The sequence below is a fragment of the Protopterus annectens genome, chromosome 1.part2 (assembly GCF_019279795.1).
Source record: "Protopterus annectens isolate FY-2018-M chromosome 1.part2, PAN1.0, whole genome shotgun sequence".
NCBI lineage: Eukaryota > Metazoa > Chordata > Ceratodontiformes > Protopteridae > Protopterus > Protopterus annectens.
Window position 1 is genome coordinate 984001135 of NC_056727.1, and position 26420 is coordinate 984027554.

The window sequence follows — 26420 nt, forward strand, 5'->3', positions numbered from 1 at the left end:
AAGGACACAAGGTGTAACAAACCTGCCTTATGGGAAAGACCTTAAAGCCATTTTCTTCTACTCAGTCTCCTATAGATTGCTGTGGAGTGATCTATGCCTGGCTTTCAAGGTATCAGCAAACCCCACACTTATGAATCTCATGCATATTTGTAAGTCAAACAGTGCAAGAAATACAAGATCTAGAAAATGGAGAGACAGATATGTGTCCCAGAGACAACTCCTCCTATGGAACAGGCTTCTGTATATGTGAAGCTGAGTTTGTCTGTTACCCAGTTTAAGTACAACCTAGAAAAGTGGATGAGGAACAGGAAATTTACACTGGGTCTGGCACCCATGTTTCTTATGGACTGAGGAAGCTTACAAATGCCTGTCCCTCAATGTCTTATTTGGATACAGGACATCATTATTCTTTTGAGAAAACTTGGCTAGGCTTAGAAAGGCCCTCCAGATTGTTAGCCTAGGAACAATCTATGAATCCATGAAGAGACTGTTGTGATGGCACAGGCTCTAATACCACATGTCCTGGTTCTTTTTAAGTGGAGAAGACTTATAGCGTGCACAAAATGTTGCTGAATAAAAGTGACAACTGATTTAACAGAAGAGGTCTGTGCTGTATACCACTGTATCAGCATGTTTGTGTACATTCACGTGTCTCTTGTGCTTGGTAAAACTTAAACTGCCTGTTAGTCAGTTGGATAATTTTGATCTACATAAATTATGTCATGTATTTCTGTTTATATGTGCAGGTAGGTAGCTGATCTGGCATGAACAGGTACAAGTATCATTATGTGGGTAATGTGAAGACAGAGAATGGGAGCACCACAGAGTTGTGGAAGGGACCAATTTATCAGTGTATGTGTTTGTAGTAGGACTAATTTAGCATATGGAATATAAAGATCAGAAAGTAGCACTGACAGTGAAAGTCACTTTGAATACTGGGGTGATAGAGACATGCAAGCATGAGCAACAAACCTGGACATTCTCAGCTGTGCTTCTACGAATATGGAAAGTGGGAAGGCTGTGCCACTGCATTTCACCACTTTATTCACTTTCTGCATTGGTGTCTAGTGGGGTCACTGTACTGAAACATATAGAGATTTCTGTGGTGCTCACTACAAACAGGTCATGGTTCATTCCAGAGCAGCCACAATGGGGCACAGTATAGACCTTGGGCATGTGGAAGGGTAGGGTTCATGGATGTCATGGACATAATCATCATTACCTGTGCCTAATACAGCTATTACATAAAACTCAGTACAGCAATGCAAAGTTGCTGTGGCAGATGACCCACTACTATCATCACCAAACCATGATCATACCTGCCATAAAGATGACTTCTGCAATACACCATGTTGTGAAAAAGTCAAATATACATATCTAAGTGCCATTGTCAGGGATATAGTGCAAACTGTGTATGGCAGACAGACATGTGAGGATGGCATTCATAATACTGTAGCAAATAACACACAAGCCCAGAAGGAGCAGTGATAGGTTGTGCTGGAAGTGATACAAGGTGTCCATGGCATGTTGGCTGTGCAGATAGTATACATACACAAGGCCATTGTGCAGCACACACAGACCATTGCAGTGCCCAAGGCAGTAGTGACCTGTGATTAACATGCTGCTACTTGGGTGTAACAGTTAGTGTTAACAAGGCTGGCACCAGCCTAGCATCAGTATTAGCAGCATACGTTATTGCATGAGGACTCTGTGGGTAGGGTGTTGCCTCTGTAAAGTCATATGATGGTGCCTCCGCAAGGACTGGCCATGACCAAGACTACAACAAATATGCACATGCCTTGAATGACTTATACATTTCATATTTGTTGTGGCAGCAGCACAGGTTTATTTACTTTTTTGTTTGTTTGCTTGTTTTTATTGTTGTTTATAACCCAAATATATACACAAGAATAGTAACCAGAACAATGTCCATGCATGGGTGACTGCATTCCATCTAAAGAAATAATCATCTATCCAGTAACCATTTAGCAATTCCCTAATATAACATAACTATGAAAGAAATTATGTTCGCCAATATCCTTTATCTTGATAGTATCAAATAATTCAGCTCCCTTTCTCCTTAGTAGCAAATAAAATTGCCAAAAATCTGATATGTGACCCTCCACCCCACCTATGAGTTTCAGATCTGATAATATAAACTAACTTTGCTCTATTCTTTATAAATCAGTAACTTCTTATTCCTAGTATCTTGCACATGACATTCTTTGGTAGGTCCTGATATTGTTCTTCCCTATAACTTCTTTGTTTACCACTTCATTTCCTTACAGTGCCTCAGCTTTAAAACTCATAAGCCAACATCTCCAAAACAAAAGATCCTTTCTCTGATAAGGTTCTACCCTGCTCCTCCCCCTCAGGCCAAAAACACAAAATTCCCATGTTTGGGGGGGGGGCACCTTATCAAAAATAGATTCCTGTTTACTGCCACCACATTTTGATACTAACACAGTTGAAAAATATGTTGATGTGACCTTCATCAATTTCACTACATCTCCAACACTTGCTTTCTCATTATACCCATCTCTGTCTAGCTGGGATGGAGTTCTGAAACACATATGCATCCATCTAATTTTGTGGTGCCAGACCACTGGTAGGACCACTGGTAGTACAAATAGTTTAGCACATACCCAAATGTTAGTACCCTAATATGTATAGAAAATAATTACTTTTTCCTTATCTTCCTATTTCCTATGCAGCTTATCTTTCTTGTGCTCCAAGACATGCTTAATCAACAATTTATAAGTCATACTAGAGTTTATTCTTCCTCCCAAGTTTCTTACTTCTCTGAAAAGCTCCCTCTTGGCCTCAGACCCTCCCTTATTACAAAGTAAATTCTAATATTTTCAACCATTTTTTCACCGCCTGCTCAAGCTGTAGCCATGGAAATGAAACCAGACTATTAAATGCAGTCAATTATCAAATTCATACCTTCTTTCATTACTTATTTTTTAACAAATGTTCTACTGAACTAATTTCTTTAGCCTACCACTGTTGTCAATAAATGGAATGTCCAAAAAATGTAATGTTATGATTATTCCACAGCTCTACCCTTAAAAGCTTGAAAAAAGTTTCTAAAATTAAATCATCCTGAAATTTTTCCCATCATTCTTCCATCAGATTGTTCATTTCTTGTTTAATGCTTCAATGCTTATTTTTGCATATATGTAATATATTGTAATTGTTGCTATGTTGTACTGCATTCTTATATGTGGAGCTTTTATCTCTCTGACCCTCCACTAAAAATGGGCTACTAGCTCAGTTGGACCTCCCTGGTAAACAGATGTCAAATAAACAAATAAATAAACACATAAATAAATAAATAAAATCTAGTGGACCAAACCTGTCCCTTGTGCATGGGATCACATGAAAATTTAAGGCCACTGCAGCCATATACTGAAAAGTCTGGCACAATCCATCCCCCATCTCCTAGACAGCACCTTATTCTAACTTTTGCAATCTTACTGCATTTGCTATTCCATACAAACCTATCACATACACATTGGATTTTCACCAACCAATAGCTGTTTCATTCAATGGTATCCACCGACCAAGATACAAAACTCTCAGTAGATTTATCATTTGAATTAAATTAATCCTTCCTACTGAAATATGTACCTTAGATGATACCTCACCAGATAAAATGGAAATCTTGGAAGAAAACTCCTGATTATAAACCCAAACTAATGCAACTTCCATTTCTTCCATTATTAAGCCAATCCTCATGTATCCTCCAAACCCATACATCTCCGATGGTGAACCCTACTGTACCAATCTAACCTGAACTGTTTTATTCCAATTATAGTTTAGCCCAGACAGACATCTGAACTGTTCAGAAATGTTTACTATCCTTGAAAGAGTAAGTCTGAATGAATTTTCACAAGCATACAGTCATCTGAAAACAGACAGAAGTGCTTAAATTCATTAGGATTATCCTTCTGAAACTTGTACAACTGCTGCACTAAAGTTTCCATGACTAGTATGAACAGAATTGTGGGCAGCCCTGTCTAGTACTCCTTGGGATAATATTTGAGATAAGTTATTATTTCACCACATAACATGAAGAAGCAACCAGCAAATCTTTATCGTTTATTTAAAACAGAATGCTTCAAATCACTGCTCTAGCCCCTCGGCTTATACAAGCCTTTAACAGAGTATAACTTGTTCCAAAGAAACTTCATTAAATACTTTTTACCAAACATCAATTAATCAATTAACATCAATTATTCAATTTCTATAATATTTAAAGCAGTACTGTTTAAAAACAAATTCATAAAAAACATCTCCAATTACATTCTTGATTAAGTCCTGCTGGACTTGAAGTATTATATTTTAAAATAAATATAGATTATTTTTCCCTTAGCTTCTTTTTTACATCTATTATGCTAAAATTTGCCTTGTCAATGCATTCTAAAATGGTTATTTGTAGTCTACTAAATTCTCCCCCATGTTTTTCAAGAAAATGCAATACAAATGGACTAAATTGACTGCCCTTTTTAATGTCACGAATATGCTCTTTTACTCTAGTTGCTAAACTTATTTTGCTTTCTCCAATATAATATGTATTACATGGACATTTTAAACAATAAATTATTCCTTCACTATTGCAACTATGTAAGCCTCTTTCCTGAAATGTTATCACATTCACTCTTGCGAAAGTGTTTTTTACAAAAAGACAAATGCTACTTTTACCACATGGGAAGGTTCCTTGTTGAACCATTTCTCTACATCTTATGTTATCCGGTAGTTGAAATTTTCCATGCACTAGAAAATCCTTCAAGTTTCTACCTCTAGTGTATGAGAACATTACTTTTTTATTATAAATATGTATTAACCGCTTATCTTTTTCTAATAAATCCTATCCATATTTTATTCCTTCCTTAAAATTCTCACTAAAAGGAGTGTATTTTGTCACAAAAAATACATTTTATTCTAAATTAATATTATTTTGATTTTTCTCTCTCATTCACTATATTACGTTACTTTTTGCCCATGTCTTTTTAAACTTACTTTATTTATGGCTTGTTGTATCTTTTCAATTTGATATCCTCTATTTATAAACATTTCCGCAGTTTTTTGCATTTCTTCTTCCACATCTTTTAAATCACTACACATTCTATTTATTCTTAACATTTCTCCAAATGGTATCACCTCCATTATATGTTCTGGATGGCAACTCTCTCCATGTAATAAATACTCCCTTTCTTCAAATTTTCTATATATTTTAGTTCTAATACTACCATACTTTCTACCTTCAATACTTAAATCCAGAAACTTCACGTTCTGTCTTAGTTGCATGCCATCAAATTTTATCCCAAATCTATTATTATGAAGGTCCTTTATAAATTCTGGGACAAATTTTGATCCCCCTTTACACACAAATATTAAGTTGTCAATGTATCTGTAATATGTCTCCACACATCCATTAAAAATGTACTATTATAGATATATAGATTCTCAAACAATCCCATGAACAGGTTTGTGTACATTGGGGCAAATGCTGCCCCCATTGCTGTTCCCTGTAATTGCCTATATATCTCTCCATTGAATTCAAATATATTGTTCTCTAAACAAAAATGGACTAGTTCTATTATATACTGTGTTCTTGGGCTGTCACCCAAGAAATGAAGAACTGCTTCCAATCCATACTCATGTTTTATACTTGTATATAAACTAACTACATCCATTACTAAAAATATTTATCTTTATTCCAACTAATTTCTTTTATTTTTTTTTTCTTTAAAATCCACTGCGTTTTTAATATGTGAAGGTACAGTTATGGCTTTTGGCATAAAGCACTGATGTAATAATCATGAAATATTATGTGTGAAATATGCATAGGCAGACACTATTGGTCTGCCTGGAGGATTTTCCATATCTTTGTGAATTTTAGGCACACAATAAAATTTAGCTATTTGACTTTCTTTACTTGTGAATTTGTAATTTATGTCATCATCAGAAAGGCAATATAATCTAACACCCTTCCTTAATAATTTCTCATACTCCTGGATTACTTGTTGATCTATATTAATTAATTTATAAATATCCTTGTTATTAAGATGTACATAGCACATTTTTAAATATTGTGTGTAATTCTGTATCACCAACTTACCCACCTTGTCCGCTGGTTTAATTACTATGTCCCTTCTCTTACTTAAACTATTCAAGCTTTCCCATTCTTCCTTAGTAAGATTTCTAATATCCTTCTTTTTTATAAATTTTCTATATTCCTTCTCTATGGTATAATTTACAAATGTTAAATACTGTTGCAGAGTTTCATTATTAAACAGAGGTAGATAGTTACTTTTATGTGCTATTGTTTCAGTGTTCAATTTTAAATATGCATTTGTAGTTACATCTGAATCACAAGAAAAAAAACACTGTTACTATCATCTGTGTCAACACTAGAAACATTTAAATCATACTAATTCAATTCATTTTTAAACTGATAAATTAAATATAACTTGCGTACAAACTTGAAAATTTCGATTTTTATTTCATATAATCTGGGTAAAACTGTTGGAACAAATTTAAGTCCCTTATTTAACACTTTAAAATCCATTTCCGTTACTGTAACATTAGATCAATTCCCAACATAATTTGAATTTAAAGTCCCACTAAAACATTCACTTTCAGTTCCATTTTCCTCATTTGTTGTTCCTATATTCATATCCATTTCCCCTTTGTTGCTCTGGCTCATTCCATGACCTCTTTTGTATGCCCTTGGCATTCGATTCATTATGGAACTGTTGTTACATGTATCTTCCATTTCCTGGCTTCGGTAACCGGGGATATTCCTCTTCACTTTCATATTCCATCGATGATGCTCCATATTCTCCATTAAGATGAAAATTACCCTTTTCCGCTGTTCCTTGTTCTTCTTGGAATCTGATGCGTTGATGCATACGTGAGCGCTTGATGACCTCAAATGCATTATTACACTCATAGTCCCTCATGTCCCATGTCAGTTTATTCTTTTTTCTTTTAATAATGTCATTCTCATATGATGTCAATTTCTCACTGGTGTTCTTCAAAAATTGTTCGAATACAGTCATATTTGTTTGCTTCAATATTTCTTGACATATCATTTTAGTTTCCTCTTTAATTTTTATTCTTCTAAGCTGATCTCACTCTACTAATATATTAACCCATTCTTTGCTACACTTATGTGTAGCAGCTGTCTGATGCTGGTGGAATTGTTTTTCTTCTTCCACCATTAAGTCAAAAGGCAAAGATGGGTTTTTAATAGAGCAGAGTCCTCTTGGAGTTATATGTAACTCCAGATATCTTTGTAGACTCTGTATATTAAGAAACACAGACATTTCTTTCAAGATCAGTTTTTCCATTTTATCAAGCAAATCTTGTACATCCACATTGGTAGACAGCTTTACACTTCCACCCACTGCCGCAAATGGTTTAGAATCAACCAACCTTCTGCCTTCTTCCCATTTATGAAAAAAAATGGTTGTATTACTCATACCTGAATGTTCTTGTTGTACATCATTTTTAGAGACTGTGTGTCCCTTCTTGCCCATCGAAAGTAGGTAACCATCTAATGAAATTTGAGATGAACCAGGTCCCAGATCTCTCAATAGTCGTGGAAACGATGAAAAAGATCCACTACCCATTCCTGACAAAACCCAATACCACCGATAGTAGCGTATTATTTCACCACATAAAATAAAGAAGTAACCAGCAAATCTTTACCGTTTATTTAAAACAGAATGCTTCAAATCACTGCTCTAGTGCCTTGGCTTATACAAGCCTTTAACAGAGTATAACTTGTTCCAAAGAAACTTCATTAAATACTTTTTACCAAACATCAATTAATCAATTAGCATCAATTACTCAATTTCTATAATATTTAAAGCAGTACTGTTTAAAAACAAATTCATAAAAAACATCTCCAATTACATTCTTGATTAAGTCCTGCTGGACTGGATTTGAGATAAGTTGCCTATTTGTCACTAACTGTGCTCTAACATTCCTGTGGACAGCTTCAAGCAATCTCACAAAATTACCTCCAATACCTTAAATAAAAAAGACATTCCACCAAATCAAATGCCTTCTTATTATTAAAAAAAAACATCATTCCCACTTCATCTCACTCCATCTTTTCTGTGCAGACTTATAGACATGACCACAAATTAGTCTCAGCTGCACATCCTTATACAAAGCCCTGTTGGCCCTCTATTAATACCTTTGGTAAATATTTTTGTAATCTATTTGCTAAAATGGCAGCTAGGATCTTTGCATCTGCATTACTTAGTGAAATAGGTCTGTAATCACACAAACAGCATGTATCCTGCCCCTCCTTAGGCAGCAGCACCATCAGTGCATTGAGAAAAGTATCAGGCAAAACACCCTCATTGAAAATCTTAAGTCGACGGGGTGACAGTATATTCTTAAAAAAATTATAAAATTCTACTATAAAACCATCACCATCTGCTGATTTTGCAGAATTAAAGTTATTTATCACTCCTTCAATTTTTGAAATAGAAATGGCTTTATGTACCCCTGCTTCTCTAAATTGACTCCCTTTGCAGTATACAGATACTGGAAAAAAACTCCCAAATCACCATTTTAATTCCTTTTATATCCCAAAGTAGTTTGCTGTCTTTCTCATAGACCATCTTTATATTAAAATCCATATAACATCCTTTAGCCTTGGCTGCCTAACCCTTTCCTTAAAGCTTCATCCATATACCATCAAACATCTAGCTCACTAATCTTCATTTTCAAAATCCACGTAATTTCCATTTCTGTTTTCTTGTTTTCAGTTTGAGCATTAGTAGTTGTCTCAAATTCTCCACACTAACCAGATCTCCTCCATTGCAATCACTTATTCTTTACAACACCTTTAAGTCTGTTTCCCATCATGTTATCTGACATACTCTCCCCTCTCCCAATGACCCTTTATACCCATCAAGTCTCCTTAAAAACACATTTTAGTGCATCTCACCAGACAACTAAAGAGATTCCTAATCATTCCAGCCTAAAATCTCATGACCATAGCTATGCCTTCCATTCTTCCATCATTTGATATCTGCCCATAGCCAAGTTTTCCACTTCAATTTCCTGGTTTATTTACCATTTTGTTGTCCTTTGATTTAACCATTCTTGGAAATATTAAGGGGTAAAATGAAACATAATGCAAATATATCTATTGTGTGTAATGTCAGAAGATGGTAATATGCCATACCACCAATAAACTTCACCCATTGTGCAGTGGTGATATGCCACATCACTGATGTGCTGTCCATGTTGTGTGATGTTAATAAGCCAAATCACATATGAACTGTATTTGTTTCTTAGTGTTGACATGACACATTGCCAATTTTCTGTACCTGTTGTGCAGAGGTAATATGCCAAATCACTAATGTCCTGTACTTGTTGTGTAGTGGTGATATGTGGTGTCACACCACTAATGTATCATACCTGTTGTTTAGTGGTGATATGCCACATCATTGGTGTACTGTAGCTGTTGTGTGGTGGTCATATGCCACATCACTGATGTGTTGCACTGTTGAGTGGCAGTAATATGCTACATTACTTATGTGCACTCCCTGTTGTGTGGTGGTATGTGATATGCTACATCAGTGATGTGGTATATGACATGTCACATCACTGATGTGTTCTACCTGTTGTGTGGCAGTGATGTGCCACATCACTGATGTGCTGTACTTGTGTGGTAGTGATATGCCACATCACCGATGTGATGTACTTGTGTGGCAGTGATATATGATATGCCACATCACTGATGAGGTGTATCTGTTGTAATGGTGGTGGTGGTGATATGCCACACAACTGATGTGGTGTACCTGTTGTGTGGCAGTGATATGTGATAATGCCACATCACTGATGTGGCATACTTGTTTTTGTGGTGGTGGTGTTAATATGCCACATCAGAGATGTGCTGTACCTACTGTGATGGTGGTGGTGGTGATATGCCATGTCACTAATGTACTGCACATGTTGTATGATGGTGATATATGATATGCTACATCAGTGATGTGGTATTACTGTTGTTTGGTGGTGATATGCGATATGTCACATCAACAATGTGTTGTACCTGTTGTGTGGCAGTGATATACCACATCACTGATATGTTGTACCTGTTGCAAGGTGGTGATATGTGATATCCTATGTCAGTGATGTGGTATAGATGTTGTCTTTTGGTGATGTGTGATATGTTGCATCACTACATTGTACCTGTTGTGTGGCAATGATATGCCACATCACTGGTGTGCTGTACTTGTGTGGTGGTGATATGCCACATCACTGATATTATGTACCTGTTGTGTGACTATGCTATGTGATGTGTCACATCGCTGATGTGTTGTACCTGTTGTGGTGGTAATGATATGCCACATCACTGACATCAGTACCTGTTGTGTTGTGGTGATATGTCATGCCATTTATGTGCTGCATCTGTTGTGGTGGCATTTTATTGATGCCTTCCTGTGTTTCTTCTTTCAGCATCCTGCTGTGATATGTGCCTTCTTGTTGTCAGATATGACTGCATCCATATATTATGCAGCACGGCATAGTTCAGGAACATTCATGCTGTCTTTTTCTGGGATGTATTAAATCATAACTTCATGTCTTGAAAACACCTAGACCTCCTTCTAAGGACAACAAAAACAAATGCTCCACTACAGAGTGTTTTTGCCTGAACGTATGTATACCTGATCAGAGCAAACTGTTGACAATTCTGGACAAGAGACAGCAGTTTTGGAATGAGCATGCAGTTTCACATATGGAACAGAAAAGTATCGGTTAGTCTTTCTGGTTTCCCTAAGACATAATTTCCTTTGTTTTAAAATGTACTTCTTTGCACATATATCTAATTTCAATGTAGTCTTGAGGTATATGTCCCTAGGTTTTTATCAAAATAGGCTACTCATAGGCTACTCATTAGCCAAATGCAAGCACTCTGTGAACGTCTATGTGGTGTGCAAGACACAGCAGTGATAATCTCACCTGGAATGCATCCACATATCAAGCATCAGCTACACTGAGCTGAGTAGGTATATCTTAACACTGATGATGAGGACTGTAGCACTAACCTTGAGTGGGATAAGCCAGCCCCCAAATCTGTATAGTGTGTCATCAACACAGCATATACAATAGATGGTATCTGGCATTATCTAGTTTGTACCAGTAAAAAGCTCTTGAATCATCAGCATAGAGGGGTTTGTGTCTAACACAATATTTTCCATCATTCCTGTGACCTCCCCAGATGTCTAGTAACATAGCCCATTGCATCTCTTTTGTCCATCTCTGCTAACGTTTAATGAATTTGAGCTGCTACAGCCATTTATTTATTTATTTATTTTCACCTTGCACTTTACAGGTTTGCAAATCCTTGCAGACAGTTATAATGGGCAAGAACCCTGGTCAGATTGAGGCCACTGAGGTTTACATTTAGGTATGTAATATGTTAATTCAAGGCTGATTACAGCAAGGACAATTCAGTTACAGGGAAAGCTGCAACATATTTGTTATGGGTTTGCACATCTATTCTCTTTGTAAACAAACATCCTCCATTTAGTGTAAGAAACTGTGTTCTCACCTCATTTCACAATAAAGGATAATGGAGCCTTAAATTAGGAAAAACTTTTGCTCAGCTAATTTGACTTGCAATGACACATCAACATAAAGATATGCAGTTTCATTTTATGCATCATACATTTCTTAGATGTGGCACATTCAGTGTTGACTCTGCATATCCTTACTAGTCTATGTAGGATTTTTCCAGGTACCTCCATATCCTACCACATCCAAATGATATGCTGTAAGCAAATCGGTGATCATTGCTTTGCCAGTGTTTACTATGAGTGTGAGGAAATGTGAATTTGTGTGTGTGTGTGTGTGTGTGTGTGTGTGTGTGTGTGTGTGTGTGTGTGTGTGTGTGTGCCATGTGTGAGCATGTGTGAGCATGTGTGCATGTCTGTAGGGGCATGTATTTGTGTGTGTGTGTGTGTGTATGTGTGTGTGTGTGTGTGTCTGTATGAGTGCGTGTTGGTATGTGTAGGTGTGCATGTGTTTGCACTTGTATGTGTGCGTGAGCATCCTGTAGATGTTCTGTGTGTGTGTGTGCGTGCGTGCGTGTGTGCGTGTGTGCGTGTGTGTGTGTGTGTGTGTGTGTGTGTGAGAGAATGTGTGTGCATATGTGCATGTTATCCTGCAATCGATTGTTGCCTTGACCAGGATTAGTTTTGCTGCCTTGCACTCTCAGAGAACCAGCGTAGACTCTTGTTTCTAACCTAAAGATGGATAAAGGAAGTAGACAGAAAATGAATGATGAATGAACAAACAACTTTTTGTGCCATTGCTACACAGGTTTGAACTGTTCAATGCTGTTTTTTTCAATATTTATGTAATCCCTTAAATCATTATAAATCCCAGCCGTGACAAAGAAGGCATTGTGGTATGGCTGTTTGCTTCAACAGGATTACAGATTTTACAAAATAATGAAACATGTTGTTCATGTTTGCCAGTTGTTGCAATGCACTGAATCAGGAACAAATTCATGGGCTATTTATTACTTCATTTGAATGACAGAAATGGCATTTTTCTATTGAGGAATATTAAAAATGCAGTGCCACAGTTAAATGTTATAATTCCCTAAACTGGCAAGTGTCTACTTTCTCAAATATACATTTTCATATTATCTGGTATTCAGAGAAATGCACTGCACAGTATACCAAGGATTGTGTAAAATAGGGATGGTACACTGCAGTATAAAGTACACAAGAATATCAAAATAGTGACAAACTGCACATCTGTTTGGCTAGCTGGGTGCTGATTTGTGAAACTGGAACACTGCTAAAAAGCTGCAAGATAACCACAGCAGAGCAGATTAAAAACTAAGTGTTAGAGCAAGGCAGTGGGCTTCCTTCAGCTAGTGTTAAATTCACAAGGCAGGATGGCATCAGGCAAAGTGAGTTGGCACATGATGGAGCAGTCTACAAACATTGCATAGTAACAGCTTACTGCACAGGGCAATCACCTGATGTCTGGAGGTCACCTGGTCACATATTGCCTCCATGAAAGGACACTATATGACAGTAGCACACAGGGAAAAATAGCAAGCTGAGGGACATGCACACAAGGGAAACATAAAGGAAAAATAGGTGGGGGGAGACAGGACTTTTTTTTTGGGATAGGTACTCTTTTGTATATGGCAAAAGTGGAATAATGGAAAGATGATGGGGAAAGTGGGTGAGGAATGGTGGGGAGGACTAGGCAACCAGAGCACGCAAACAATAAAAAATACAGATAAACAAGGGTGGATAAGCACATTTTATGAGTGGTAAATGTGGGCTGAATGGAGACAAAGAGGAAAGACAAATGGTGAGTGTGAGTTATGGCCCATTATTATACTGAGTACACCTGGCTGGAGATAGGCTGGAGTACAAGCAGCATGATGGCTGTAAGCTGGCTCTGAGTGATGTCAGTATATCCTATGAGATGAATGAGATGGGTCTAGATGGACATCAGGAGACACACCATCTTCTGGTAGCCTGTTGGCAGTGGACTATCTAGAATGTCCTCAAGTACAGTGTGTGATGGCACCTTCCCAGCTGGCCACTGCACTGTCAACCACCTTTTGCCTCTCCTGCCACACTCACATCTCCTCAAATTAGGCAACTGAACTGTGCTACCTTCCTGGAGAGGTCAGACCTCTTGCCAAGATATGCTTAGCCTTCTTACCCACCACAGTTAAAGCTCCATATGGGGCATGGGCAGAAAGCAACTCTTGCTATGGCATCATCATGATCTGCAGCACAATGTGGATGTGACAGAAGTAAAGAGTAGAAGTTTTAAGCAAACCCACTTGAGCAAATGTCTCAGTTGCCTTCTGCAGCAGTCAGCTTGGTTGACCAGACAGCTTTCACACACTGCTGTATGTGAGATATAGACATAATTTTAAAACTACACTCCCATAGGTATGTGCAAGATAGCAGAGGGCTGGAGTGTGCCCACAGCTTCAAAACTAAGCCTCATTCTCACAATTATTTGTAAGATCTCTGAAGCCTACCACAATGCCTATAGTCTCACAACTGAGCAGCCAAGCATTACAATACAGTTTATAGCAGTGTCATGATACATAGACAACCAGAAGGCACAGGACACATAAGTTCATAGGTAGGTACTAGGCTATCTGCCCTAGGGCATCTATAAGCCTAGACAGAATGTGTTGGCTTTCGCCTTCCTTTTAGACTAGATTCCTGAGCCTCTGTCCAGAAGGGCCACAGAAGTGATACCAGGAGTAAATTTATGATTTCCCATCCACTCATCAAGATTTCTCTTGAAGAGGGTCAGCGAGGGGCTCTGCCTAACATGGACTGGGATTCTATTCCAAAGCGAGGGAAGCCTTTGGGATATGAATCTATCCCTCCAGCATGTCCTATTTACTGTTGTGCTAAGGTTTAAATCCCTGGAGCATGTAGCTCTAATGGATTTGGTTTTCTTGAGGTGGAGCATGTCCAACAATTCCAGGTTAGATATGGCCTTATACGTCAGGCAGAGATCGCCTCTAAGTAGGTGGTAAGCGACTGAGTAGAGCTGGAGTTTCTTTAGTCGAGCTGCATAGGGCATCTGCTTGAGGCCCACAATCCTCTTGGTGAGGTATTTTTGAGGTCTCTCCAGCTGTTGCAGGTGTCGGGTAATGTACATCCCAAATGGGGCATTGTACTCAATTATGGGTCTGATAAGCGATGACTAGAGAGGCACAATGACCTCTCTTGATCTAGATGTGAACCCTTTTGTGATTAGGAGAGCTATATAGAAGGTTTTTCTAACCACTTTGGCAATGTGATTGTCAAAAGAGAGGTTACAATCTACTTGAGTAACCAGATCCCTAATTACTTCATCCGTACTTAGTGGATTACCACCTATGTGGTAGTTTGTGGGCACTTTGTTTTTCCCAAAGGGGATGAATATGCACTTTTTGGCATTTAGCTTGAGGCCATGGTTCTGACACCAGGTATCCGTCTCCGTAAGGCCCTTCTGGAAGATGCTTGTGTCAGCTGGTAAGTCGATTATGGCTCCCAGTTTGCAATCATCTGCAAACTTGGTAAGCCACAGTCCTCCCATGTTTGCCTGTACCTCAGAGAAGTATATACCGAACAAGAGGGGTCCCAGGACTGAGCCCTGTAGGATGCCACTTGTAACCGGTTTAGAGTCATACATGGCACCCGCAACTCTGACCATGTGAGTTCTATCCCTGAGCCAGTTTGCAACCCATCTTGTGAGATATGGGTTAATATTTAAGCTGGTAAGCTTATTTATGATACCAGAGTGGGGTATTGTGTCGAAGGCCTTTGTGAGGTCCAGGTAGGCTGCGTGGACTACCTTTCCCTCATCTATGGCTTTGGTTATGATTTCAAAGAAGTCAACTAGGTTTAAGAGGCAAGATCTGCCTTTAACAAAGCTGAATTGGGTAGGGTCCAGTGTTTGAAGGTTCCCAATGTCTTTGTTTATGAGATCCATGATGATGCGCTCCATAGCCTTGCAGACCAGGCTAGTCAGGCTTATAGGGCGATAGTTCCTGGGATCCATTGTGGCGCCATCTTTGTGGAGTGGGATCACTGTTGCTGTAAGCCATTCTTTGGGTACATAACCTATGGTAAGGCTGAGTTGGAACAGTGAATTTATGTGAGGGTTTAGTTCATTTTGCAGCTTGTGTAAGACACAGCCCGGGATACCATCTGGTCCCATTGATGCTGTGTTTTTTACCTTGGAGAGGGCTGCTTTCACCTGTGTGTCTGTGATGTCTGGGAGACTGCATTCTTCTGGGATAGACACTGGTCATTTTGGTGGAGAAGGGGGTGTAAAGTTTGCACTGAACCTGTCCACCAGGATGTTGGCAATGTCAGTGGGTTCAGTGTATTTTGTGCCATTTTGCACCAGCTCAGAGCAGATCTGAGTTTTGCCACCCAGATTCTTGATGCAGCTAAAGAATGCCTTGTGATTATCTTTAGAGTCTTTGACGATTTTTCTTTCAAAGCTAGCCTTTGATGATTTTATGAGGGATCGAAGTTTCTTGCTTGTACTGATCAGGGATGCCTTCCCTTTTTGGGATTTTGCCTTATCATGTAATAGTTTCCTCCTTCTGTTGTATAGCTTATTTATGGCTGGGGTCCACCAGACTGGTCTCCTGTTTTTGGAGGAGTGAGTCTTAGTTTTACTTGGGATGGCACGATCCATGCATTCCTGTAGGTGCTCATGGAGTGCATTTGTAAAAGAGTCTGCGGTTTGGGTAGCATTTTCCATTAGCCTGGGGGCTTTGAAACATTCCACCTCGGTCTTGGGAAGTGTGAAGTTTGCTTTTGAGACATTTTTCACAGTGGTTTCCTTGGCTGGGGTTGGGGTTGGGATGTGGCTGCCCATTGTGATTAGTTTATGGTCTGATCTTACTAACGAGGGGTTTACCTCTGGTGTGGAACATTGAGCCCCCATGTTGGTGATGACCAAGTCCAATATGTTGTCCCCTCTTGTGGGAGTGGTGACCAGTTGTTCCACGGCATTTGAGTTAATAAATTCCAGGAACCGTTGGGTGAAAGAGTTGGGACTTGAATAGTTTTCCCAGTCAATGTTTGGCTAGTTGAAATCCCCCAATATCATGGTGTTTGGTGAGACCTTCATATTCTCCAATGTTCTCAGGAATGATGAGTGGAGGTCCTGAGACAAGGTGGGTGATCTTCTAGCAGGCTACAAACTGAAAAGCAGTTTTACCTAATGTTAGTTGCACATGGATGGTTTCCGCTGCCTCGTCCAGTGCCACTAACCTGAAGGTGTGTGTATCCTTGATGAAAATGGATACTCCCCCACCTTTAGTATTTTGGTCCAAGTTCTGAGGCCGAAAAGAATGGTATGAGTTGAATCCTGGTAGTGATGGGGTGCTCCCTGGGGCCTTGAACCAAGTTTCTGTTACTGCACAGATATCGATTTTCTCCATACTGAGGAGTGCCTCGAGTGCATGCATCTTGAGGTTTAGACTTCTGGCATTGAGAAGCATTACCCTTAGTTTTTTGTTTCTGGTATTGTCTATGGAGGTGGGTTTGTCTTTTGAGTCTTGCCTAAAAAAGGCACTATGGGGGTGGCAAGAGCCTTAGCCAGTATTCGAAAGCCTAAGAGTGACAGGTGCAAGCCGTCCCTGACGAAGCAACGTTGCTTGTCAAGCATGTCATCCCAGGCTGATAGACACTGGATCCCCTTTGAATGACACCAATAGCTTAGCCAATTGTTAAAATTGATCATTTTGTCTTTATACTGTGGCATCATTCTTGGTGAGGGCAAGATGCTTCTCAGGGTCAGGGTCATACCGGCCTGGGTTACATGATCAGAGAGCTCCTCTATGTCTCTTTTCATGTAGTCCAGGGAGGTACACCTCAGGTCATTCACACCAACATGGACAATGACAGAGTCATATTTGTACCTGCTGTGGAGTGCCCTGAGTGCTTGTGTTAAGTGGCGGATCCTGGCACCTGACAGGCAGCTTACAGTGACCTTCTTCTTGTTCAGTCTGGTGAGTGGGATGTCAGTGTGCCTGACAATAGAGTCTTCAATTACTAGTGTATTAGGTGTGTTATTTAGCCTTAGGGGCTGTGACTGCATGGCACACTGACTTTGTGAAGTATGTGATACGTGAAAGGTATTGTGTGGTAGCAGTTGCTTGGATGTCTGCTTTGGAGGTCTCTGTTGCTTTGGCAGATTTTTATTTAGAGCCTCCAAGTATGTTTTTGTGAGTTTATGTGTCTTCTTTGCTGGTGTGATTGGTCTATGTGAGACTGGTTGTGTGGTGCGAGTGGTTTCCTTCTCCTCCTGACTGACTGTGCCAGTCTTGGGTTGAGAGAGCTCATCCTCCAGTTTGGCTGTATAGTTGCATCTCTCACATATATTTGAGTTTGTTGGAAGGAGGAGAGGGTTGTCTGTGTACATAAGGCAATTGTAACATTGCCTTAAGATTCCCAGATTCACCAGCTGGACTGGAGAGTATACCTGAAACTGCATTTGGACATGCCTGGATGGTTTAAAGAACTGATTTATTGATTGTCCGGAATGGACGAATAGGGAGTCTTGTACTTCTGGATAGTATAAGGGGGGTGTAGTGCTAAAGTTTGTTAGTGCTTACTGAGAAATTTGAGCAAGTGCTGGGCTGTAGAATTAAGGTTGAGTGCTTATTTTGAGGGTTTGACTAGTTCTAAGGGAAAAATTGAAGAGCAGACTTTGTGGAGCCAGGAATAGTTTAAAACTGCTTAAACAGTGCTGCGCGACATTGCGCGATGTAACGCGATGCACAAAATCACACAAAAATTTTAAGGCAGGGAGTTTGAAAGAGATAGGAAATGGCCCAAAACGGCCAATAAGCTACTAGTTACTGGGCTGAGACCTCTCCTCCAGGGACAGATAGGCTGCTCAGAACTCCTCACTCTCACTGGTGAACAGAGAAGCTTCCTCCTATCCAAGTAAGGATATGGGCAACACAGGAACTATGACACAGCCTAGAATTCAGCAAGACCTGAAAACTGGACTATTCTAGTTCAGAAAAGGCGGGAAACAAGGATATTTTTTTCACTAGACAACAGAAACTAGGCACAAGAACACAGTAAATGCTTTAGATCGGCTAGCGCACTTGAGTGTGTAGCCTACAACAATTAAACAAGGCAAAAAAACAACTTTTAAAGTGCAAAATGCAAAAAATGCAGAAAAAACAATCTTTACAGAACTCAGATAGTTAGAAAACTCGCTTTTTGGCAAGACTAAGCAGTCGCTGGTAGGAAAGTAGAAAAAAATACTTAAAATCTGTTAAAGTCTCCCTTTCGCTCTCTGCTGCTTGTAGAGCTCTGCAGGACACCACAAGGAGCTGTGCTGAGTCTGTTACAAGCACAAAACCGTGCTAAAGCGGGTTTTAAGGCAGGGAGTTTAAAAGCGATAGGAAATGGCCCAAAACGGCCAATAAGCTACTAGTTACTGGGCTGAGACCACTCCTCCAGGGACAGATAGGCTGCTCAGAGCTCCCCACTCTCACTGGTGAACAGAGAAGCTTCCTCCTATCCAAGTAAGGATATGGGCAACACAGGAACTGTGCACACAGCACTGTGCCATAACCCACCTGATATGCTCTAGTTTCTGTCAGTGGAAATAACCCTGATGAGAAACACTGCTGTCAATGAAAGGAAAAAGTTAGAAATTACAGTCTGGAAACCAGTTTCAATGTCATATACTTACTGTAGAATTTGGGGTGTTTCTGATTAACTTCTGCTTTACAGTGTCAGGCATCTCCATGGTGGCATCACTGCAGGTCAGTATACTGCTCTTGCATTGCTCAGGAGTCCTAGAGATGCAAGTTGACAGATACCTGGCCAGCTGGAAGCAGGCATCCTCCTTCCAAAATAAACCAACACAGAGTCCCATCAGTCACTTCCAGAATTGTCTGTGCAGGAAAAAGAACATGATGCTGCTCTGATTAGCACAGCAGACAGGTGATCTCCATGCGGCATTTGCACTGGCCTTCATAATCCTGAATATAATGCAAAACAATATGGTAGCCTGTGATTCATGTTGGCTATATAATTTCTGCAACATAACCAGCACACCTTTGTGCCACCCAAAAGTGTGATGTGCATACATCTGCAAGCATGTTGGTGCAGTCTGAAGGAAACTACTTGTGCATCATGTTATTCCATCTGCTTCAGTGAAATATGGCAGTTCACAGACATACATGGAAACTAGTCTCATTTGAATGCATACACCTCAAACTACTATATTTTGCATCTTAAGTAAATATGCTGCCATTTTAAATGCCAAACTGTGCACTGAAAAAAGGAACAAAAGGAACAGCATCCTAACCACTGATGCAGTATTTGAAGCAAGTCAATAGAGAAAAATAGTTTAATGAAGGCACTCCTGAGGAGGTACACAGTGTTTTGCATTAGCATCATAGGTTTGCAGGTTAGTACTAGGCTAAGTATCCTGGTGGGCCATTTTAAGCCTAGAAAATTACTCCATGGAGAATCAAATCCTGCACCTTATGTCTGTAATGTAAACACCTTAACCATTATGCCAACCTCCCAAGTTGCATTTTTCACATGTGCTATACATGAGAACCCTTACAATGGAATAGGGGATAGATACACTGACTAATCTGTAGCATAGTCACCCGCATCTTGTACCTGAATATAGCCCAACTACAACATATGGAGCTGAGTATCTACAGTTCCTCTGACAAGGCACCTGACCTTCAGAGTTGCCTATCCTTACAGTACCCTATATATCCAAAAGGGTTATCTGTATGCTGAGGAGACATCTGCAGTCAGTCTTACACAATTGTAACTCCATCATAGTTCATTAACCCACTACCCCCTATAACCACCTGATTTGACCTGATACATACCTCCCTGGACTACATGATAAGAGACATGGAAGAACTCTTTGATCATGTAGCCCAGGCTGGTATGATTCTAACCCTGAGTAGCATCCTGCTCTCACCAAGAATGATGCCTCCATATAAAGAAAAAATGATCAATTTCAACAATTGGCTAAGCTTCTGGTGTCATTCAAAGGGGATCCAGTGTCTGTCAGCCTGGGGCGACATGCTCGACAAGCCGTGTTGCTTCACAAGAGACGGCTTGTACCTGTCACCCCTAGGCTTTTGAATACTGGACAAGGCTCTTGCTGCCCCCATAGTGCCTTTTTTAAGCAAGGCTCAAAAGTCAAACCCACCTCCGTAAACAGCACAATTAACAAAAAAATTAGGGTTATGCTACTCAACGCCAGGAGTTTAAATCTCAAAATGCATGTGCTCAAAGCACTCCTCAGTATGGAGAACGTCGACATCTGTACAGTAACTGAAACCTGGTTCAAGGCTCCAGAGAGCACCCCAGCACTACCAGGCTACAACACATACCACACGTTTCGGCCACAGAACACGGACTGAAACACAAAAGGTCGGGGTGTATCTATATTCATCAAGGATACCTACACCTCCAGGTTAGTGGTGCAGCATGACACCTCTGAGATCATCCATGTGCAACTAACATCGGGCAAGTCTGCAATGCAAATTGTGGCCTGCTACACATCATCCTCCATGACCCATGACCACCACTCCCCCTTTCTGGAGACACTGGAAAACATGAAGGTCCTACCAAACACCCTGATATTGGGCAATTTCAATTACCCTACCATTCACTGGGAAAACTACTCGAGTACAAATTCCAAGGCCCAGCACTTCCTGGAATTCATCAACTCAAATGTCCTGGATCAGCTGGTAAACTCCCCTACCAGAGATGAAAACATATTGGACCTGGTCATCACCAACATGGGCGACAGGTATTGCACACCGGAGGTCAACCCATCACTGGTTAGATCAGACCATAAACTAATCACTCTGGATGTCCACACCCCACCACCACCCCCAACTAAGGAAACCACAGTAAAAAACGTTTCTAAAGCAAACTTCACCTTACTAAAGACAGAGGTGGTAAGTTTCACAGCCCCCATGCTAATGGATAACGCTGCACAAGATGCAGAAACCTTTACAAATGCACTCTATGAGCACCTACAAGGATGCATGGATCATGCCATCCCTAACAAAATGAAGACTCACTCCTCTAAGAGAAGGAAACCAGTTTGGTGGACCCCTGCAATAAACAGGCTATACAATAGAAGGAGGAAACTAGTTCAGAAAAAAAAGCAAATCCCAAGAAGGAAAGACATCCCTGATCAGTATCAGTAAGAAACTGAGGTCCCTCATGAAATCATCCAAGGCTAATTTCGAAAGAAAAATAGCCAAGGATTCAAAAGATAACCACAAAGCCTTCTTTAGCTATGTTAAGAATCTAAGTGGCAACTCGCAGATATGCACTGAACTAGTGCAAAATAGCACAAAATATACTGAACCTACTGATATTGCCAACTTCCTGGCAGATAGATTCAGTGCAAACTTCACCCCCTCTCACCTTCGAAAGGGCCCACAACAATACAGAAAAAGTGTAGTGTCCCAAAAATCACAGACGCACAGGTGGAAGCAGCCCTTTCAAAAGCCAAACATACAGCGTCAATGGGACCAGATGGTGTCCCAGGCTGTGTCTTGCACGAACTACAGAATGAACTAACCCCCCACCTAAACACGCTGTTCAACCTCAGCCTCTCCACAGGCTACGTGTCCATAGAATGGCACACAGCAATGGTTATTCCTCTGCACAAAGGAGGGGCCACAACTGACCCTGGTAACTATCACCCCATAAGCCTGACTAGCCTGGTCTGCAAGGCTATGGAGCGCATCATCATGGAACTCATTAACAAAGACATTGGGAACCTCAAAACACTTGATCTGACCCAGTTCGGCTTTGTTAAGGGCAGATCATGCCTAATAATCCTGGTTGACTTCTTTGCGACAGTCACCAAGGTCATAGACGAGAGAAAGGTGGTTCACGCAGCCTACCTTGACCTCACCAAGGCTTTCAACACCATTCCCCACTCACCAGCCTGAACATAAACCCCTACATCGCAAGATGGGTTGCCAACTGGCTTACAGACAGAACTCACATGGTAAGAATAGCAGGCTCTAGGTCCGACTCTAAACCAGTCACAAGTGGTGTCCCATAAGGCTTGGTCCTGGGACCCCTTACTGTTTGGCATATACTTCTCAGAAGTACAGGCAAACACAGGAGGACTACGGCTAAGCAAGTTTGCCGATGACTGCAAACTGGGAGCCATAATTGACTCTCGAGCTGACACGGACATCCTCCAAAAGGGCCTTACTGAGACAGACACCTGGTGTCAAAGTCATGGCCTCAAGCTAAATGCCAAAAAATGGGAAAAACAAAACACCCACGAATTACCACATATGTGGCAGCCTCCTTAATACAGACAAGTAATAAGAGATCTGGGGACCCAGGTAGATAGTAATCTATCCTTTGACAATCATATTGCCAAAGTAGTTAGGAAATCCTTCTATGTGGCCCATCTAATTACTAAAGGGTTTGCATCTAGAAATAAAGAGGTTATAGTGCCCCTCTACTCATCACTCATTAGACCCATCATAGAGTACAATGCCCCATTTGGGATGTACCTCACAAGACACTTCCAACAGCTGGAAAGACCACAAAAGTACCTCAACAAGAGGATTACTGGTCTCAAACATATGTCCTATGTAGCCCGACTGCAAAAACTCCGGCTGTACTCAGTGGCATATCGCTTACTCAGAGGTGATCTCTGCCTGACTTACAAAGCCATGTCCAACTCAGAATTGATGGACATGCTCCACCTAAAGAAATCCAAGCCACTGCGAGCCACTCGCTCTAGTGAGCTAATCCTCGCCAAAACAATAAATAGAACATGCTGGAGGGATAGATTCCTGTCACAGAGACTCCCCATGCTTTGGAACAAAATTCCACATTACATCAGGCAGAGCCCCTCACTAACACTCTTCAAGAGAAATCTTGATGAGTGGATGGGTAACAGAAAATACACCTCTGGAATCACTTCATTGGCTCTGCTTGACAGAGGATCAGTTAATTAATCAATGGGATTGATGGGGCGGCTAAAGCCAACACACTCTGGCTAGGCTTATAAATGCCCTCGGGCAGATAGCCTAGTACCTACCTATGAACCTATGAGAGACACTACCCATGCTTTCTATGAAATCACTCCTCCTGCCTGTATCCTTGCAGGCTTTATTGTGTCAGCCAACTCTAGTGTATTCATTATAATGTCATAGGTTCATAGGATGATAGTAGACTATTGGCCTAGAGGCCCTTATAAGCCTAGCCAAGAATTTTGCCCATATTCCCTCAAAGTTAGCACCTCTTTCCTCTGTCCAGCAGGGAGACAGGGTGAATCCCAGGGGTGTATTTTCTGTTTTCCATCCAGTCATCCAGGTTCCTCTTAAAGAGGGCTAGAGAAGTACTCTGCTTGACATGGTGAGGGAGTCTATTCTGACAAAAATCTATTCCGCCAACAAGTTCTATTAATGTCACAGACCAGGTTAAGGCTTTGCATGCGGGTCGCATAAGTGGAGTTTGACTTACAGATATGCAGCAACTCCATCAAGACTGGGTCTGAAATGATCTTGTATGCCAGACACAGGTCACCTCTGAGCAGCGTGTCAGAGACTAAGTAAAGGGACAGGGCTTTTAGCCTGTTTGTATAGGACAGGTATTTGAAACCCTGGATTTTCCTTGTCAGGAATCTTTGTGGTCTCTCCAGCTGCTGCATGTGCTTGGCAAGGTACATGCTGAAGGGGGCATTGTACTCAATAATAGGTCTAATAAGGAGGTACAGGGATGTTATGACCTTCTTGTCCCTGGATGAAATATCCTTATTTATGAGGTGGGCTATGTAGAAAGCCTTCCGTATAACAGAGGCAATGTGGTGGCCAAAAGTCAGGTTGCTATCAACCTGAGTGCCCAAGTCCCTCACAACTGATTGTGGGCTTAATATGTTGTTATTAATGTGATAATTAGTGGGGATGCCATTTTCCCCAAAGGGGATAATGATGCATTTCTTGCATTCAGTTTGAGACCATGTTTCTAGCACCAGTCATTAGTTAGGGTAAGGCCCTGTTGGAGGATGTTCACATCACTACTGGAATTTAAGACAGCACCCAGCTTGCAGTCATCTGCAAATTTTGTCAGCCACAGACCACTTGTTTTGGCTTGCACCTCAGAAAAGTATATCACAAACAGCAGAGGCCCCAAGACCAATCCTTGGGGTACACTGCTTGTAACGGTTCTACTACTAGAGGTGGCTTCCCTTATTTTGACTGAGTGGGTTCTATCAGTGAGCCATTTAGCTACACATCTGGTAACATATGGGTTGATGCCTAGATAGGAGAGTTTATCTATTATGCCAGAGTGGGGAATAGTGTTGAAGGCTTTGACTAGGTCAAGGTAGGTGATGTGCACCATCTTCCCCTTGTCCATGGCTTTGGTAACTGTTTCGTAGAAGTCAACCAAGTTTAACAGGCATGGTCTCCCTTTGACAAAACCAAATTGTGTGGTGTCAAGCATTTGGAGGTTGTCAATGTCCTTGTTTATAAGGTCCATGATAATGTGTTCCATGGCCTTGCAGATCAGGATAGTTAGGTTGATGGGTCAATAATTGCCTGGGTTAGTGGACGCTCCACCTTTGTATAGAGGGGTGACAGTGGCTGTCCTCCATTCAGTTGGGATGAATCTGGTGCTCAGGCTTGGTTGAATAGGGTGTCTAATGGAGCTAAGAGCTCATGCCTGAGTTCATGTAGGATACAGCCAGGGATGTTATCAGATCCCATGGAGACTGAATTTTTTGCTTTTGAGAGGGCATTAAAGACCTGCTCCCTGGTGATGAGAGGAGGGGGCAAGTGCTGGGGATGTCCTGGTTTACTGATGGGGGATGGGGGGGGTGACATTTCGATTGAACCTGTCTGCCAGCAGGTTGGCTATATCTATGGCATTTGTGTATGTGGTGTTATTGACCCCCAGTTCAGAGCAGATTTGGGTTTTACCTTTGAGATTGCAGACATATGTGAAGAAGGATTTGTGATTGTCCTTACTGTATGTGGCCAATTTGGACTCAAAGTTAGTCTTAGAGGATTTCACCAGTGACCTTATTTGCTTGTTCAGACAAAGGAGAGATTGCTTCCAACTTGGTACCTGCTCCTTCTTGGTCCTGGACAGCAATTTTTGTTTTCCTTTTATTATATAGTTTGTTTATTGCTGCTGTCCTCCAGACAGGTTTACTCTTCCTTGAGGAAGATGATTTGGTCCTGTCAGGTATTTCTGTGTTCATACAGCTATGTAGGTGCGCATATAGTTTTTTGGTGTAGACTTGGACATTAGTGCTAGTTTCAGCTGAAGGGATGGTGCCTGTGATTGTAGTCAGCTTTGGAAAAGTTTTTTTGTTTGGCCTTGATAAGGGGGGTCAGGGGAGATGGTGACTTCAAAAGTGATTGCTTTATGGTCGGATCTTACCAAGGAGGATGACACTGTAGGGATGCTACAGTGGCTACTCATGTTGGTTAGGACCAGGTCCAGGATATTTTCACCTCTCATAGGGGTGTTGACCAGCTGATCCAATGCATTTTCATTGACAAAGTCGAGGAATCCCTGGGCATTCATGTTTGGGCTAGAATAGGTCTTCAACTCTACGGTTGGGTAGTTAAAGTCACCCAGGATCAGGGTAGAGGGTTGAATCTTGATGGATTCAGGTAAGTTCAGATGGGTGGAGTGTGCATTCTGAGTCATGGTTGGGGCTCTGTAGCTAGCTATGATTTGAATAAGTGTTTTTTCAACAGTTAGCTGCACTTGGAGTGTCTCCTGTGCATCATACCATTTGATCAGCCTGGAGGTGTGTGTGTGTCTTTGATAAATATTGAAACTCCGCCTCCTTTGGCTTTGTAGCCCTTCGTT